The 18184-nt window shown below is 41.2% G+C and overlaps 1 long non-coding RNA gene across 2 annotated transcripts in view; it reads left to right on the forward strand.

Annotated features, from left to right (window-relative positions):
• LOC128085768 (uncharacterized) overlaps positions 1-18184 on the forward strand; it is a 195143-nt gene that overhangs the window by 153452 nt on the left and 23507 nt on the right. Inside the window, exon 5 of one of the 2 annotated variants that reach the window (XR_008209083.1) lies at positions 817-5342. The exons of the other annotated variant lie outside the window; for it this stretch is intronic. This is a non-coding gene — a long non-coding RNA (uncharacterized LOC128085768). Of the gene's footprint in view, positions 1-816; positions 5343-18184 lie in introns of those variants that run through there. 2 annotated transcript variants of the gene reach the window in all.

Raw genomic sequence — 18184 nt, forward strand, 5'->3', positions numbered from 1 at the left:
GATGTGGTCTTGCAGGAAGCATATTCTGAAAGGATAATACAGATGTAAACCCCCTGTAGTTCACATATCACCAGCCTGAGTAGTTCCAGATAGGAGGATTCAAGCCATAAATCTCTGGTTTGGGATTTTTCCCATAACAGTCAAGTATTTATATGGGGAAATGTTTAATGTTTTTCAAGCTGCTTTTCCAACGTTTGTGTTTTGCCAGTGTAAAGCAGATGAGGACAGTAGACGCAACAGATAAACTTGTTTCCTCTGCTTTCCATTTGCTGATCTGAAATAGGTCAATTTCTGCAAACGTGTTTCATTTTATCCTCACTAATATGCTTCAAGCTTAAGCAGTTTTTGATTATATTAAAATCATAATAGCATGGATACTATAGAAACCAAAAGTATCCTGTTAATTCGTACAAGAAACTGTTTTATCTCATTTTGAATGGATTATATGTTACACACAGGAAATACTTTTATTCTGTGGCCTTCTCAATGATGCAAACATTCATGAAAGACCACAGGATTTCTTTCCCTCTCCTGAGAGAGTGTCTGGTTTCCAAGAGGTTATGTGCTATTTGAATTGGAGTTCGGTACTGAACTGCAAGGAGATGGACAAACAACTCTCAAGATGAAGGAAAACTGAAACCTTTCCATTGCAGAATTTTTGAAATTGAAGCATTTTACTTAGGTTCATGAGTTGCTCTTTTTCTAGTGTATTTTCTATCTTGCTGACTTTGCTACTGTGTTTGATATAATATACATATAAAATTTTGCTTAGTTTTGGCATTTCTTTTTTTCTACCCTTCATACCTCATTTTGCAGAGCGTTAAAAGGAAAAATGAAACTGTGATTTGCTACAGATTTCCCTTCTGACCCTCACTGAGGGATCACTGCAAGTTGTGCATTTTCCACGCTTTCCTACTGTTCACTTCTTCGCATATCCAAGCCTCTGCAAGGCAAGGAGCAAGAAGACTGGCCATGAAAAACAAACAAACAAACAAACAAATAAAAAACAACAAAACAGAGGAAGAATGAGGAAAAGATCAAGAATTTTAGAGATTATATAATATGATATGGCAGAGATCAACAATGGCCAGTTTTATGTGCTGCAGGATTGTCCATAACCTCACCTGAACATTATCAAAAATGTCCAAATGGGACTTGTTTAGACTTCTCCCACTTAAGAAGGGAAGCCCCAAGCTTCAGTCAAAGGAAAAAATGTACATTCCTATGAGGGCACTGAGCAGTGCTCTAAGACTTGAAATTCCACTTAAGCCTACTTGCTTTGTCAGTGGAAAGGTTGGGTGCCTTTGAAGGCTTCTGAAGAGCAGTTAAGAGCCATGAAAAAAGCAATGCAGGAGCCAAGAGCACAAGGACTTCAGATGAAGTTTCCAGTCTGGCTGTGAGCTTTTAACCACCACCACCCAGAGCAGGGCCAGAGTCCCACTCCTGCCCTTGTCAGCAAAGCAGGACATGGCTCTGCAGAACAGACAGTGCAGTAGAAACAACTGCTGTGAGCCTCGGCTGGGAGGGACTGAGCATTTTCCCCATCCTGCTTTGGCAGAATTGGCCAGGGTTCGAGGCATCTTTCATTTCCCAGCTCTGTTTTTGTTGCAGAAGACACAGCTTCTTTCTATTTTTCTAGACTGGCCGATCCCAGCATGCACCAAATCCATGAAGGGAAATAGGAAATGATTTTCTTAGTCCCTGAATTGACCCGTGGGTCTGACAATCCTGCTAGACTCGGCAGTTTCTCTGCTGGTTTGAAGAGAGCGTGTTTATGCACCTGGGATCATGCAGCTTGAATTATTCTTTTAAACATTTTCATAGAGAGTGGCAGTGTAACAGAAATCACTAAACAAAATGTACATTGTGTGTGACAGTTAGCAACGGGCCGGTTCACAGATTGTTAAGGGCTATTGAAAGTCATGCTTGTGTTTTTCTTCTTTAACATTTTTCAAGGACAATTTGATTGCATTTCCCAGAAAGGTTAATATAAACAATCTGCTCCCTTCATTTTTATGAGAAGCGTTTAAAAGTAAAACGTCCTGCTGTTATTTCGCTATTGCCTGTGTTATTGATGGCTGAGGATTCCCAAATAAGTTCTGAAATTTTGCAGCTTTGCACATTTCTGGGAGAATTACTCAAAAGTCCACTGTCTCATTCCCCATCCACAGCTGCCCTGAGAAAGATAAAACTTTCTTCAACGTCTCTTTAAGCCTAAAAGGCAGGATTCATCCCTTGGACTTCAGCCTCATAAAGATTAGGTATCTATTCTGAACCAGTTATTTAATGCCCTCCACAATCAGAAGAGGAGAAGCAAGTCTAGGTGCCAGCTTGGCTCATCTTCTATAGGTGCCAGTCTTTGACATAAGTGACTTACTTTGTGGAAGCAGTTTTCTTTCTCCACCAAAAACAAAGTCAGTCCAAACAACTCACTCAGATTGTGTCATGTCTGTCCTTCCCCTGGTGTGCTCTCTGGCTCTGCCCCACAGATTGTGTTGTTAGGACCTCTTCTGCTGTCAATGTCTGTCAGGGTAACCAGCTGCCTCCAATGCTTACAGAAGTACTCTGCACCTAACAAACGCGGAAATACTGCCTCAAAGAGTAACTTCTGAATGTACTTATGAGTATTCTTGGGCCAAATTTGCAATTCCACTGTAAGTCTACAATCACAGGTAGGTATTCCATCTTATTTCTGGATGACCTGTCATGGTAATATTTATTTTCAGTTTATTTGAGTGCTTTGAGTATAGGGTTGGACTAGCAAGGGACTTATACAGGTCCCTTCCACCCTAAACTTATGTATGATTGTCTCTATAATTTTCACAAAACCAATATGTTACCTAACAGTCATTCAGAGTGTTGTCCAAGTCAAATGTTATGTTGATTTTGTTCCCTCCTCTCTCCAACCTCCACGTACAAAATTGAAAGCAGAGATAAAATGAACAAAACTGGAACAAAACACTTGACCTCTCCTTGGTCAAGTGTTAAGCCTCTCCAATGCCTTCCCACCAGTACAAAAAGTGGACCTCTTGCATCAGATTGCCATCGGTTCTAAGGGCAATATCAGCAGTTAAAACTTCTGGTACTGAGGTCAGCAATGAACCTCCCATCAACATGAGCTGTGCAAGGCTCTGGGGAAGATTTTTGTTCACATGTTCACCTGTTCACCATAGCACTACTCACCTTTTCTGCTGCAGTGTTTGCTGAGGTGCCCTTAGTTGCAGGAAGGAGCTGCATACCATCTTGGCATTCCTGAGCACTGCAAAATATGCCTTAGCATGAAAGGTGCACACCATGCATTTTAGAAAAACAAAAAATTATCCAAATGCAACATAAGCTTTTAGATTTCGGTTAAATCTAGATAGATGTGATTCATAAGGTGTAGCTGAGAGCAAGTCAGGACCTTCCCTTCTCAAGGCAGACAGGTCCCGATTGTGCTCTCAGACCCACATGTGCATTTCCCATTTTCTGCCCCTCATTGGCTGCACAGCCACTCTTTGACAACACAGAAACAGGGCTGACAACACAGAAACAGGGCTCCTCTGCTTGTATGTTAGCAGATCTCTGCCTCCTGCCAGCCAAGTCTTCCCAGAAAGCTGCTTCCATAGCTTTTCTTAGGCATTTTCTTTGTTATCCTACTATTTGTTTTTCTGCAGATGTATTACTATTGCAAAACCTATTCTTTACACTCACCCAGATACACAGAACACTTTTGTTCAGATTTGCTGGGGCACAACTGATCTCAATGCTGTGATCACCAATGCATAAAAAAACACATTGCCAGTTTTCATTAGATTCTTGCTGGCTGCAGATGCTCAAATACAAATGGTCACTTTATATTAAAAATTACACTGTGCACAGAACTGTGCGTGCGTATATGTGTATTTAAAAGTGACCTTATTTCAAGAAAGAACAGTTGAAAAGAAAAACACAAAAAAAGGCAAAACCACCAACTTGCCACCACTGTGTTAAAGCAGCATTTAATATACACTTCCAAAAAGACAAACAGAAGATGTGATAAAGGTTCAAACCCCAAAATCCAGAGTGTGAAACTAAGGAGGCAGCCAGCACCAGTGGGTCAGCAGTGCCACACCACAGACAAACCTTTTCTCAGATGCCAAGTGATGCCACAGCTGGCACGAGGCAGCAGTAGGTGTGAGTACTTCCATCAGACCCGGCTTAGAGGTAGTTCCCATTAAAATCTCTCAGTGCCAGTCATTCAGGCCCTAAAATGTGCACAAGTGACTAATGGTTTCCAATGCCTCCAGTGCTCCAGCATGTGGCTGGATATCTGAAGAGAGGTGTGGGTGGTCTCTAAAAGTTAATCTCTTATAAGAAGCGAACCCAAAATTAACAGTTGTTTTCCAGCATTTCCAGTATTGATGTAGCCTTTAAGCAGAGAAGCTGAAGATCTTCCTTCATGCTGAAAACATGACAGCCCCTGTACTGGTGAGAAACTCAAATTTATCTTGGTAACACTCCCTATATAAGGAACATTTTCCAGAGTCTCTCATTCACTGCATAAAAGCCCACTACAAGACAGCTAACATATCTAAAATATACTCCCTGCTCTCCAAGACGTACTCACAAATCATCTGGTTTAAAAGAGCCCTCTCCAAGTGTGCTTCACAAAGTTTTCCATTTGCCCTCCCAGGCAGCTTAGCAACGTCGCTGGCGATAAATAATGTTGCAAAGGAAATTCTGTGTCAACTAGGAGGGTTACAGAAAAAACCCACTATAGAAAATGTACAAAAAGTATAATTTATTGCCCCCCCAGCATCTGCTTTTATCTGTATCCTTTTGAGAGCAAATTAACAAGTCTTGCGTATCTCCATATGTTTCTTTCTGAGGAGCATCACGGCTGTGAAGGTGCGTGTTTGTTTGGTCTGTAATAACAAACACGTATGTTTGTTATACACTGGAGAATGTGAGGATTAAATGTTGATGATGCTTTTATAATATGATAAATCACCAGAAGAAAAAAGAAATATTTTAAAAGCCATAAGGATTTTTTCATCTTTTGTCTACAGAAAGCAGCCCAAATCCTAGTGTTTCATGTGTACTTTTCAGGTAATAAAAGCAGCTGCTTTCAAAATGTGAATAAACCCCATATGCTTACTAAAACCACCCTTCGAAGGCCAGCAAGTAATTCACATTATTTTTTAAAAATTGGAATTCTTTTTCTTTTTCAGCTCCAGAAACAGAATGAAAGAAGTGACCTTTATTTGAATAAACATTCTTTTCAACTTGTCGATAGCTAATGTATGTTTATATACATACATACATACATACATACATACATATATATATATAAAAAAAAAAGATGTAGGCAACTCAGTTAGAAATCCACTTAAATCTTTGAACTATGTTCTCAATAAACATAGGGAATATTAAAATCTGATCTGTATTATGTGTGCACAAAAGCAGTGTTGAAAAAACATATATTTCCTTCCAAATTAATGGTGAATAAATTTAAGCCAAAGAAAATTCCCAGTGCAGTTATTTTTTTTCTAAAAATATCTTTGCCTTAACTTTAAAATCTAATGTTGACATAATTCCTAGACTAACAAGGGAAAGCAATATTAATGTACTCAAGCAGCATTTTGCATTCAATTCAATGTCAGTGTTCAAAGTATTGTTGAAACGTGGCTGTAGATGATTCTGATCTTACTGCAGAAGAAAATACAGATCTGTATATAAAACCATGGGCGGTATGGGCCAGAACCCTACATCAGAGCAGCTGGGAAAGCCAATGTGTTGTGCTGAATCACACCAATTAGAAGTCCACATCCGAAACTGGATTGTCGAGAGATTGTTTACTTGAGCCAGGCACAGCAACTGTTGCAGAGATAACATTTGTCCAGTTGCAATGGGGCCTTTAATCATCTGAGACTGCTCATGATGCTTCGTTAATGGTCATCCTTTTTGGTTCATTTAGGCACTTAAGCATTTTTCTGTAGAACTACTGACATATGAAAATAATATGCAGTGGTAATGTCACTCCAAATGAATCAGAAAGCAATGTTAAGACCTTTGAAATGATGGGACAGTCTTAGAAATTGAAATTATTATTTGTAAATATAACTTCTGCCTACATTAAAAATGAGAACCTTGCAGCCATTCAGACAAAGAGCTTCCGCAGGATGATGCTCTGGCACATGTGGCTGAACTTTGCCCCTCTTTCACAGTCAGACATTTTGTACAAATTTGCCCTAAATCTGCCCCATTTATCAAGCCTTTGCAAAACCTTGCTGGACCCACTTTGGTCATAGACTTGTGGGATTTGGCTCTGTCTGTGCACAGCCCAGCCAATAGCTGAGATGTTGCATGATGCTGCCCAGCCCAGCTGCCCCCTGTTTCACACTGTTGTTGTAGCCTCCTTGTCCCAGGAATATAGAATCATAGAATCATTGAGGTGGAAAAGATCACTAAAATCATTTTGTCCAATCACCAATACACCCCACTAAATATGTCCCTCATTGCCACATCTCCACATTTCTTGAACACCTCCAGGGACAGGGACTCCACCATCTCCCCAGGCAGCCTGTGCCAGTGCCCAAACACTCTTGCTGAGAAGAAATTTTTCCTAACAACCTCAGTCTCCCCTACTGCAGCTTAAAGTCATTATCTCTTGTCCTATTGCTGTTACTTGGGAGAAGAGGCCAACCCCCACCTTGCTGCAACCTCCTTTCAGGCAGTTGTAGAGAGAGTAAGGTCTCCCCTGAGCCTCCTCTTCTGTGGGTTAAATATATCTATATGAGGATCCTCCAGCACACAGCAGGGAACAGGACATTTTTACACACATTTGGAAGATGTTAGATGGTTTGGGAGGACTGACAACACCTGAGCACATAGGTATATGGTTTTCACACCAGCATTGTGTTGTGAAAAGTTGTCCCACACAGAACCGCACAAGGGACTTTCCAGCAACAGTGCCCTTTTCCCCAGCTCTCCTTTTCCTTGTGATACTGAGACACCCAGGGCAGCAACAGACTCTTTACACCCAGCCGACTTCAAAACAGTTTCTATCTCAGATTACCAGAGTCTGCAGAATTCAGCTGTTTTGAGAGCAGTCAGAGGTCACTGCAAATCAGCAGTCTTTGAAAAGTAACCTGTCAAGGCATCCACTTCTCATGGCTTACCACATCTATCTAAACATATCTATACACAAAATGGATGACGTCTCCTGCTGCCCTTTCAAATGGTTTAGTGTAAGACCTCTCTGTTTTCTCAGCCTTTGTACTGCTCTGATACAGAGGGCAGCCAGCAGTTCCAATTATAAGCGCAGGGAAAAAAGAGTGGGTAGATCTTCCAGATGGCTTTGAAGAGGCATCAATCTGTTAGGGATTTGCAAGACCCCATACAAATAGTTAGATAAGCCAAGGCTGTACATTAAGGCCAAAACCTCAGCATTACATCAAACCCAACCATTTTTTTCATGATATTAGTTACCACAGCAGTTTGGCCAACTGGAAAGGTGAAAGTGTAAACTCAACAAAACCCAAGGACGATGCCAGTAAGTTTTCTTACTTTCCCATTATTTCTATTCCCATTATTTCTATTCTACATGCACTTCTTCAAACTTCATCACGCCCTACCACTACTCAGAAGAGCGTATCAGTACACGTCTGCTCTACCTGGCAGAAAGGTAGAGCACAAACCAGTGTGCTCCAGTGTTGCATGCAGTGGTAGAACATAGAACAGCCTTCTATTGGCTCCATGCTCTCTAGTCCAGCTGGTCCTCTCCTGGCACTGGAGTTTGTCGGTCATACCCTTAGCTTACTAAGAATTCAACAGCATCATGCACCAACATATTCTCATCACAGCACAGAGAAGCTAGGGCTTAATTCCCATGTGCATCATAAGTGATTTCCAGTGTTCCTGCTTTGCTTGTTGGGAAGAGACACTGACATCTCAGTGGCAACCCATCCAACCATCACTATTCCTACATCCATAGGAGAAAGCCTTCAGCTCACCAAAAGCATGGACACTTAGTACCTGCCAATACAGTTCAAACACAAACAGAAAACATCAGAATGGGAGGGAAGAGTTTGCAAAGTGCAGTATTTCCAAGCACTGGCAACATCTGACGCTTTAGGGAGCAGCTAGCAGACAGCAGTGGCAGCTGCACAAGCAGTAGGAGCCTAAGAGGCCCTGCTTGCCCCCAGGTTGCCCTCGGGAAGCTGAGGGAAAGAGGAGGCTGATGCCGTGCTCCTGCCACAGCAAGATTATTTCCCCCATCCATGCAGGCTGCTGCAGCCACCAGGGAGTTCCTGCTCCAGCAGTGAGGGCAAGGGGTGAAGGGGGCTCGTTGCTTTTGCAAACACGGTTAACAAAATGTTGATATTATGCTTAGCCGTTGTCTCCTTGTCACTTGCAGTTTTAGGTCTGGATGTTAAAAATGCCAATAAAAAGAGATGATGAATTCTGGTGTTACAGTCTTATTCATTTTCAAGGCACTGTCTGGGCTCGTGGGACTGCGGCTGTGTCCAGAAAGGGGAAAGAGAGAGCTTTAAGTTTTAGACAAAGTGGGTTTCTTTCACTGAATGAATACTGGCAGCTTGTATCATTTGAGACATCCCAACGTATCCAATCCACCTTGGAGAAGATCACAAGTCTCCCATAGGTCTTGTGCTGTATCTGCCAGTCCCATGTGCATATTTCAGTTACCACGGGGCATTTCAAATGACATCAGGCATCTGTGCTTCAGTAGAACGGCCAAGCTCACCATGTCCTCCTCTTGTCCACTAGCTATCACTTGATGGTAGAGTGGTTGTGTAGGCACAGGAAAGCTCACAGGGAAAAACTTAGTGATTTAACTGAAAATTACAAATGGAAATGGATTATTCCCCTGGGAAGCTTGCATTATAGCATTATATCACCTTGTATTAGAGCTTGCATATGAAAGGTTGTTCTCTATAGGTGAGAAAAGTTGTCACCTATCAGCACACTGAAAGATGGGCATCTCCCTCAGGATATTCCAATAAAGATAAAATATTTCTTTCTTCTCAGTGATGCTTTTGCAAAAAAAAAATGAGGATTCAGATTGTAAGAATGAAAACAGAAGGCCTCCTTTTAGACAAGAACAAAGAGTGCATACTGTTGATGGCAGAGTAGTTTAAAACCAATGAAAAGGAAATTATAAATAAATACTCTATTACAGAAAAATATTTTCTGAGTAATCAAATTAAACCTAAAATAAAATCCTTATTTTTGGCCCTTCAGGAAGTGCCATGTAGATCCCATTAAAGCCACTTCTACGTTCTTTAAGAAAAAAAATGGAGGAAATGTGTGAACTTTTACATACATATGCCTTAAGCAAAGAAATAGCCATGTTTAAAAACAGAATTACTTTATCTAAGGAATTAAGGACTCCATATGAAACCTCATCACAGACAATTATTTCTTGACATTATCAGGGTTTAGATACACTCTTGACAGGCTATTTTCATTACAGACCAACAGTGTCTACATGTGAATTAAAGAAACCTGCCTAAATGTACCTAGTGGGCTGCTCCACTGGGCTTTGGGACTTGTGTATGGAGACCAACAACACATGCTCTTGTGTTGTTACACAAAAGACTGTATCTGTTTTTATTTTTGAACATTATATCCACTTTTTTCTGTCTTCTTGCCTAATCATTTGTCTGTGAGAAGGAAGATAGAATTATGAAGATAGAAATAACAGGGCAAAAGTTATGTCCCATGTGATTCAAGAAGTCAGACTCAGAGATCTTGTGGCTCCTCCTGGCACTCCAATCTGCAGTCTTTTCTGACTGGCACCATCAATTCTGTTGCTAGAGAAGCCTCGGGGCCCAGACAATTGGCTCATATTTCATACTATCCTGCACTAATTGGCAATTATGAAGGTATGTGTCAGTCTCTGTTAGATCATCTGTTTTAGGACAACTTTAGAGTAAACCTAGCTGTACGGATGCCACCAGGCCACAGGCTTACAATCGAAACTGAAAGTGAAGACAACTTTATGTCACTATGCCTTGTTGACAGTGACGGCTCCCAGTTCTGTGGATGAGAATTTCCTCCTATGAGTCACCTTCCATTACATATCGAAGATACAAATGTTTATATGTATCTGTCCATGATTCAGCCCAAAGGAAAAGCCGTGATGTGTTCTGATAGCTTATTGTCAAACCAAAATTATGGATATCATGTTTTGCAGGCACTAAATGATGCTAAATAGAAACCAAAGAGTAAGAAGCAGAGTATTATGTAATAATCCTTGCTCATTCATGGTTCTCCACTGGTTCTCTATTGACATATTTACTCCACTCCACAAGAAGTAACAGTTCTCAGGGGAATATTTACCACACAGGAAATCTCACCAGATTGAGAGCAGGAGCAATGGCCAACCTTGTGCCCTCACAAGCTATTGTGTAAGGTCCCTGTCACCAAACATGAGAGGAGCAGGACATTTTAGCTATTCTGTTTCACGTAAGGAATATGGAGGGCATGATATTAAATTACAGCAGCACACAGTCTGCCCACCAACACACATGGGTAGCTATTCTAGCCAGAATCAGAATAACAGAAAACACAAGGGTGATATAAACAAAGAAATAATACTGATCAGTCAATGAATTTTGGTATAAAGTGTGTAAAAACACTTCCTCACCACTGCATATGTTTTCAGTACTCTAAAGTAAAGGCCAAAAGGGTAGCAATAAAAACACCCTCGGGTACTAAGAAATTGGCTCATAAAGTAACTACAATAACAATGTCAATTATTAGGTTTACAATACAAGATAATATAAATGGGCTATATTCCCTAAACTAGCAAAATATGGGGAATCAATCTCAATAAAAAGAACTGTTAGGGTAAGCTATTTGGGAAGGAGATACAAGCCATTCCTGGCTTAGAAATGTTAGCCTGCTCTTCTCAGTGGTGATTAATATCTTCTGCTACCAGATGACACTGAACTTTGCAGTGAATGAGGTTTGGAGGCAGGTATTTGGAGCACCTGTCTGTAAACTCCAGTAGCATTATGACTTCTGTACAGGATAAATGCACAAATCTCTCTATTTCTGCAAGAAGAGATACTCTGCTAGAACAGAAATTAAGCATATTTACAAGATGGGGAGTTATGACAGAATCATGACTAGACATTTCTGAAAGTAGTGTCGTGCTCCGAAAGCTGATCCCCAAGTCCATGCTGTATTGTTGGCAACAAAGTTGTTATTACAGCACGGAGAATTCTGTTGGTTTGTTGATTTTATTTTTTTTTTCATTGCCTAATCTTTTCCCTTTGGGAAAATTAAAAGTGTTTTTTTGTTGTTCTTTTAATTTATGATGGGGCTAATGGAGTTGTAGGGAACTTAGTTTCACTACAGGTCTGCAGGTGAACTCATCGCTGATCCGTGCTCATCTGGGCTACTATGGTACCTCAGAAGGTCGATCACACAAATGTGTTACCCCTTACTCACCTCCCTGCCCAGACTCACTCACATGGCTGTGACCCCCTTTCTGTCAGACCTGTTGTAGAGCAGCTTGGAGAACAGTTAACCAGAGCAGAGCATGAGACACAAATATGCACAGGGAATCAGGCTGATAGATGACACAAGTCACCACATCTCTTATTCATTATGACACACTGAAAAGTCTATAAGCTTCTGCTTGAGTTCGCATCCCAGCTATGATTTTATAATCACTTCAGGGTGATGTCATGGGTAAAAAATGCATGATTGAGTGAAATTAAATTGAAGGCTAGACTGTTCCTTGCAGCATTACTACATTACTAGAGAGTGAGAGGGCACATAGGGAGCTTTTTTTTTAGCACTTGTGGCATCTCTATTTCTCAAGACAGAGAGGCCAGTTTTTCCATTACATCCCACTGTGCTGTCCTTTCAAGGCATTAAAACATACCAAGCACGTCCCCCTGGCCCTGCCTGATGTGCTTCTTCCTGCCTCCCAAAGTCCTTGGAACAGAGATTCATTAGCCAACAGCCCAGCACTGCATAGGAATGGTCACCATGGCTCGACTCAGATAGTTCATTGCCCAGTGCAGCTATTAAAAACCAATTTGTTAAACTGTAAGAACAGAAAACTACTTAAACATGTCAATTGTTCTAATTTTTCAGGGTGAGAAGTGGGGTTACATTTTGAAGAAGGAAGTAAGGCACATAAGAAGGCTTGATTTTAACCAGATGGCATTTCAGTCTCAGGTAATTATAATGATCAAGATAGCACATTTCTGAGGCACCTCAAGGACAATTTCAGTTTCAAGCACAACCAAATTATGAGGAAACAGAAGGTTATACTCATGGCAGGTGAGATTCTCAACTCTTTTGTGCCATTATTAAGATCGCTAAATGTAATGCTATGCTGACTTGAGAAAACTGTAACAATGACGATTATTATTTAAGAACATGACCCTAATCACATTAAAATAAAATAATAATAATATCATTAACGAAGAGTAACTTCTGAAGAGCAATTTTCATTCAGAACCAATTTTAATGTTCCAGACAGAAGTCCATCCTAATCACACTGAGAGCTAATACATTACTGTTTGACTTGAGGCAAAGGCATATCAATTCTTGACAGCTTCTGCAGATGCTCTGTCCTTTTGCAAAAATGCCCTTCAGTCTTTGGACAGGATGGTCTGCAAAATGGTTTCATGTCACATCTATTAGGTGAAGTATACATTGCCCCAGTGGAAAATGCAGTCATACTCCACAGTGATGTAGTTCCCCTTTTATGGATGGAATGTATCGCTAAATGGATCCAAAGCATACAATGGCTTGAGGGAGTGCTCTTTATGAGGCAGAAGCTTCCCAATTTCTGTGTTGCATTTTAAAACTCTGCAGACATTTTGCCAAGAGGATCTGGCAGAATGTGTGGGTTTGTGGCTTTGTTGTGTTTATTATTTCAGCCACTTAGAGCAAAGCTGAGCAGTGTCACCAATGTGTCCCCATAAGAAGAAAAGTTTGATCAGGCCGACACTCTCTTATGTGCTATTTTCATGAACTAGCAGTCTAGAAAAAGCACATAGAGAAAAAAGGCAAAATTTTGGCTTGTTTTCATGCAGCAATCCCAGCAAACTGCAAGGTGCCGGGCAGTGCTCTCCAGAGGATCATGGCTTGCTTGCCCTGTCCTCGCTTTTGGCTCTTGGCCACGCTCAAAGGGATGCTATCAGGTGTGGTGACCTTCAGTGCATCGTTGCAACCACTCCTACATCCTGATTGGGATGAAGTTTGTTCAGAGCACACCAGTAAGTACTGGCCCATGAAGTCGCAGTGTGTCTGTGCATCTCAGCTCCAAACGTCACATAAACTAACAAGATTGAGAGGTGAAGGGGTTTCTCCTCTCTCTCCTTCTCTGCCAGCTTGTCCCTTCATCTTCCTTTTCTTTCATGCAATAGCATCTCAGAGTATTTTTACTTCTATGAGTAAAATGGGGAATAGTGCAGGGATTCTTTTGTTCAGATCTGTGAGTGCTCAACTCCAGAGAGGGCCACGAAGATGATCAGGGGACTGGAGCACCTCCCCTGTGAAGACAGGCTGAGGGAGTTGGGCTAGTTCAGCCTAGAGAAAAGAAGGCTACAGGATGACCTCATTGCAGCATTTCAATACATAAAGGGAGATTACAAAGAGGAGGGCAATCAACTCTTTGAAAGGGTTGATAACTGCAGGACTAGGGGAAATGGTTTTAAGTTGAGGGACGGGAAACTTAGGTTGGATGTCAGGGGGAAATTCTTTACAGAGAGATTGGTGAGGTGCTGGAACAGGTTGCCCAGAGAGGTTGTGGATGCCCCATCCCTGGAGGTGTTCAAGGCCAGGTTGGATGGGGCCCTGCGCAGCCTGGTCTAGTATTAAATGGGGAGGTTGGTGGCCCTGCCTGTGGCAGGGGGGTTGGAGCTTCATGACCCTTGAGGTCCCTTCCAACCCCGGCCATTCTGTGATTCTGTGAACTATTTTAGCAATGAACCTCACACAGCATAATTAGTACAAACGTCAGCACATCTTCATAGCACTGATCCTAGAAAACAACTTTTCATTGAAAGAAAAGTAACAATTAATTTTTAAAAGAACACTCTTTAAAGATATTAGAGCAACTGCTGAGATGAGGCAGTAGTTTGGCTTCATCTTTTATGTTGCACAGGCAATAAATTATTCTTTCTACTTTGGAACTCAGATTTATCTGTTAAATATCAATTCAAGTCACACACCACCCAAAGGCTCTTAAACATAGCAAATATTTAAAATTTAAGTCACATTCCACAAGCTAGATTATATTGTTTTTATGCCAAACATAAACTAAAAAAGATCAGAATGCCCTGAGTGAAAAAAAAGTTATAAAATGCAATGAGGATTCTAAAGCTGTATGATAAATTTACAAAGAAAGATAAAGGCTCAAAGGGCAAACACATCTTGCCAATATAGTATCCAAGTTAAACCAGACACTGAGAGGGTAACTTACCATTAGAAATCCCTGAGGCAGTTCTATTTACCAGGGAAGGGGTAAGAAAAATTAGTATTAATTGGGTTTATTTAGTTTGGTCATTGGCCACAAAGTTCAGATAAAGTGCATTTCCCAGCCAACTTTTGCACATGTAAAATTTCAGCAAGTCAGATGTAATTTATATGTTTTGTCACTTCAACACAAAAAAGAAAGTAATACAAAGCCTTACAAAGGAGCTTCTTTTGGCCATGTTAGATGCTTTCCTTGTGCAAATATACTTGTAAGAAATATTTTTGTAACAATCCTGCTGTTGGCCATCCAAGATAAAAAGTGCAGACATGGTACTCTAACTCCCCCTCTATGTAACTAAAGCATTTGAGAAAATCAAATCCTCCAGAGGCTTTAGTGCAGCAGAGTTTAATTTCTTCTCACTGCATTATTTTTTAAATCATCCATGGTTCCTGGGGAATGAAGGTTGAAAGGTGAAGTGGAATCCTGTGACACTTACTGAGGCTTCCTTTGGACTCATGAGTTGTTGCTGGGCTTTTCATGTGGCTTATCAAATAAAGCTGGACTGGATCACATGAGAGACATTCAGGATCATGACAAAACTGTGGGATAAAAGCTTGACTGTGATGAGACAGTGAGTTCCAGGTATGATGCAATGGATAGGTGCTCATGTTCCACATGATCTGGACACAGCATGTAGGTCTCTGTAGCACTATTGTCTGATGCATTAGTAGCCTTTCTAATGAAAGACGGGTATTTTCTCTCGCAGACTTGTGCAGAGCCCCAGACTACTTATAAGCTCTGTTCTGCCAAGAGGATACAGCTTTGGGGGAGCTGCTTATTTTTACTGAAATTTTCAGAACATATAGAGCAGTGATTCACTGTGAAACTTTCTTCCCTTTTCTTTAAATTGGCTTCTTGACATTTTTATGGAATAGAATTTATTTGGCACTTCTAAAAAAAATTTAGAAACATCTCAGTGCTGGTGCCCTCATTACACAGCACTGCACGTTATCTCCTGACTTCATTTTTCCATGTCTGTTCTTGAAGTGCAGTACCACTGGAAAGATAAACTCATGACCAAAAAGGCTCTTAAGGGGTGAAAAAGCCCCAGAGAACAAACTGCTGTTTGGTGTCTGAGAGCACTCTTGAAAAAGCCTTGGCAAGAAGCTTGCTCGAAGAGCAAGAGAAGAGCAGGTCAAGCTGGAGGAACACTCGAGCAGTAGTGGAATGCATTGAGTGAAGTTAAATCTCTGGCAAGATGGGCTTCAGATGCAGTACATTCCCCTCTGACAGCTTCTTTGCCTGTCACCTACTGCAGGAATCTTTTTCCTGTGCTTTTTCCTGAAAAGGAACAACCCAGCTGCCTTATTTACTCAGTGAACACATTTGGCATCCGAAGAGCTTGGACGACAAAGTTTTGCTAGCTGCATTTGCTCAGGCAAGAACATTTGGCTGTCATCCCCCCCTCCTTTCATGGCCTTCTGCTAGGCTGTTTGTTGATCTGGCCATCAACATTGTTATGTTTCAGATGGCTGGAACCATGACTCACAATTTCCTCTCCAGAGGGGGAAAAATGGAAAACAAAACCCAGCAAGCTCACTGTTCTTGTACTTGATTTGCAAGCACCAAGATGCCTTTTCCCAGGAAAAAAACACGTATCGTTCTCATATGGGTCTTGAGGAGCTGGTCATTACTCAGAAAGTTGCTGGATAACATCATGGTAGCTGGCGATGCCTGGCAACACCGCTGGTGGCCTCAGCTATCTTCTAGCCTCCAATGATGTCCTTAGCTGAAATTAGCTGATGAAAGTGGTTTGCAAGAAGTTTTCTGCCAAAAGCTCACCTAAGTTTTACAACATGAAGCAACTGTTGGGTCAAAACTACGGCACAGATTACAACTAAGATGACTCTTGCTGAAGCAGCTGGCTGAGGACACAGTGGAAATCACTGCCTGTGGTAGCTGCCTGCTTTCCCAAGGCCTTCACTAAAAGACTGGTTTACAGCAGCATTATGCTACACTGGCACTGCAACCTCGTTCCTCTTCCCACTGAACCAGGTGCAGAAGGAACAGATTGAGTCAGCATAGCCATCTAAGGGAAATGCCAAAGAGAAAAGGCTTTGCCTAAGTTAAGAAGAACGAGAGGGCCTGCTGAGAGCTCAGGTGAACCCAGGTGCATCCCATCTGCAAATAACAAGGATGGCATGGGAAATGGGTACTCTAGTAGCTTAGCCTCCCCTTTGACTAGAACATTGCAATGTATGGCAGCGTCAGCCTGGCACCTGCTGACCGCACACATTCAACAAGATATATACGCTTTTTACTAAACAGAGTAAATGAAAACTATTGGACTATCCATGTGCTTCCAGCTAGGCATAATTTCCTCAAATGCAATGCTCACTACAAATATACTCTACAATAGGAAAGAAAAGATCTGGACCAATATAAAACCAGGAGGCAAACTGCTGCATGCTAATCCTAGCCTTCATGTTTCCTCTTCCCTACTAAAACATTATTGAAAGCATAGGGTTTGGTAAGTCATCTGTGACCTACACATTGCTCAGTATTTCACTCTGAAATCATGTTTACAAAATGAGCATGAAGGGGAAAAAAGAAAAAAAAACAAAAAAAACCCAAAAAACAGAGAAATAAAGGGAGAGAAATTCTACAACCTCCTGCATTCATGCAAATTTTTGCCATCATCTCCAAAGCGGTTGTTGAACAGAGATTTAAGTTGCTAGTAAATGGGCTTAGACAAAAATTGAGGATCATCAGTCCCACCTTTGGACAGTGTTCTGTAGGCTTCTGTGGTAGTCCAGAGATTTCAGGAGAAATGCCTGAAAAGTTGAAGAGGGAAACCACAATCTCTTTAGTGAGCCTTTGAATGAGCCAGTAGAAGGATTTATTACTCCACCGTATAGGCTGCTTGTAAGTACTTCATCTTTCTCTGTGTCTGTTTATTTGTCTCTTTTACTGTCCCTAATGAACAATCCCAGTGCTATCAAGTCTAAATTACAGACACTTTATGTTTCTAACATTCGTTCTGCTGATCTCCCTTCTTTTCTGCTACTTTTGACTGCTGAGATGCATTTGACCTGCTGTTGGGAGGAGATACAGCTGCTAACTGCATTCTACACTCCAACTGCTTCCGCTGATTGGTACAACTAGCATCAGTGAAATTAGCACTCATATCAAGCTGGCGTTACATCTTTCAGAAAAGGGACTATAAACAGTGGAAATTTTGGAGTTTTGCAATTAATTGAATATCCACCACCTAGGTTTTTCCATGCTGCTTTTGAAATTAGCCAGAAATGTTAGGCATTATATGGCATAATTTCTCAGGCAGATGGAAAATTGCTTATAGACGCGTTTGTTGCAGCTCTGCAGGCAAGTATACTCTTCAGTATACAGCCAGGATTTCTGGCTCTCAAAAGCTCATACCTATGTCATCTTTGTACAAAGGCAGGGAAGAGGGATCTGAGAAAGCGCGTTCCTTGAGCTTCCCTGCATGCTCAAAACTGATGGGAACATTACTGTGACAAGAGACACTTAGTGGAGCCAGCAGTAAACTATCTACAAGTTTCTTCAAAGTCAGCAGGACCCTGCAGGGCAGTGTCTGTCACTTTCTGCATCACGGCTGTCTTGCTTCTCTCAGTTTTATGGGTTTTAATCCATTTCCATCACTTACCCTATTTTATGGTTGTAACTGATAAGATAAATTAGGCTCTTATTTGGAAGTGTCAGAGTTTAGAGAGC

The sequence above is a fragment of the Tympanuchus pallidicinctus genome, unplaced genomic scaffold (assembly GCF_026119805.1).
Source record: "Tympanuchus pallidicinctus isolate F22 unplaced genomic scaffold, pur_lepc_1.0 scaffold3, whole genome shotgun sequence".
Lineage (NCBI taxonomy): Eukaryota > Metazoa > Chordata > Aves > Galliformes > Phasianidae > Tympanuchus > Tympanuchus pallidicinctus.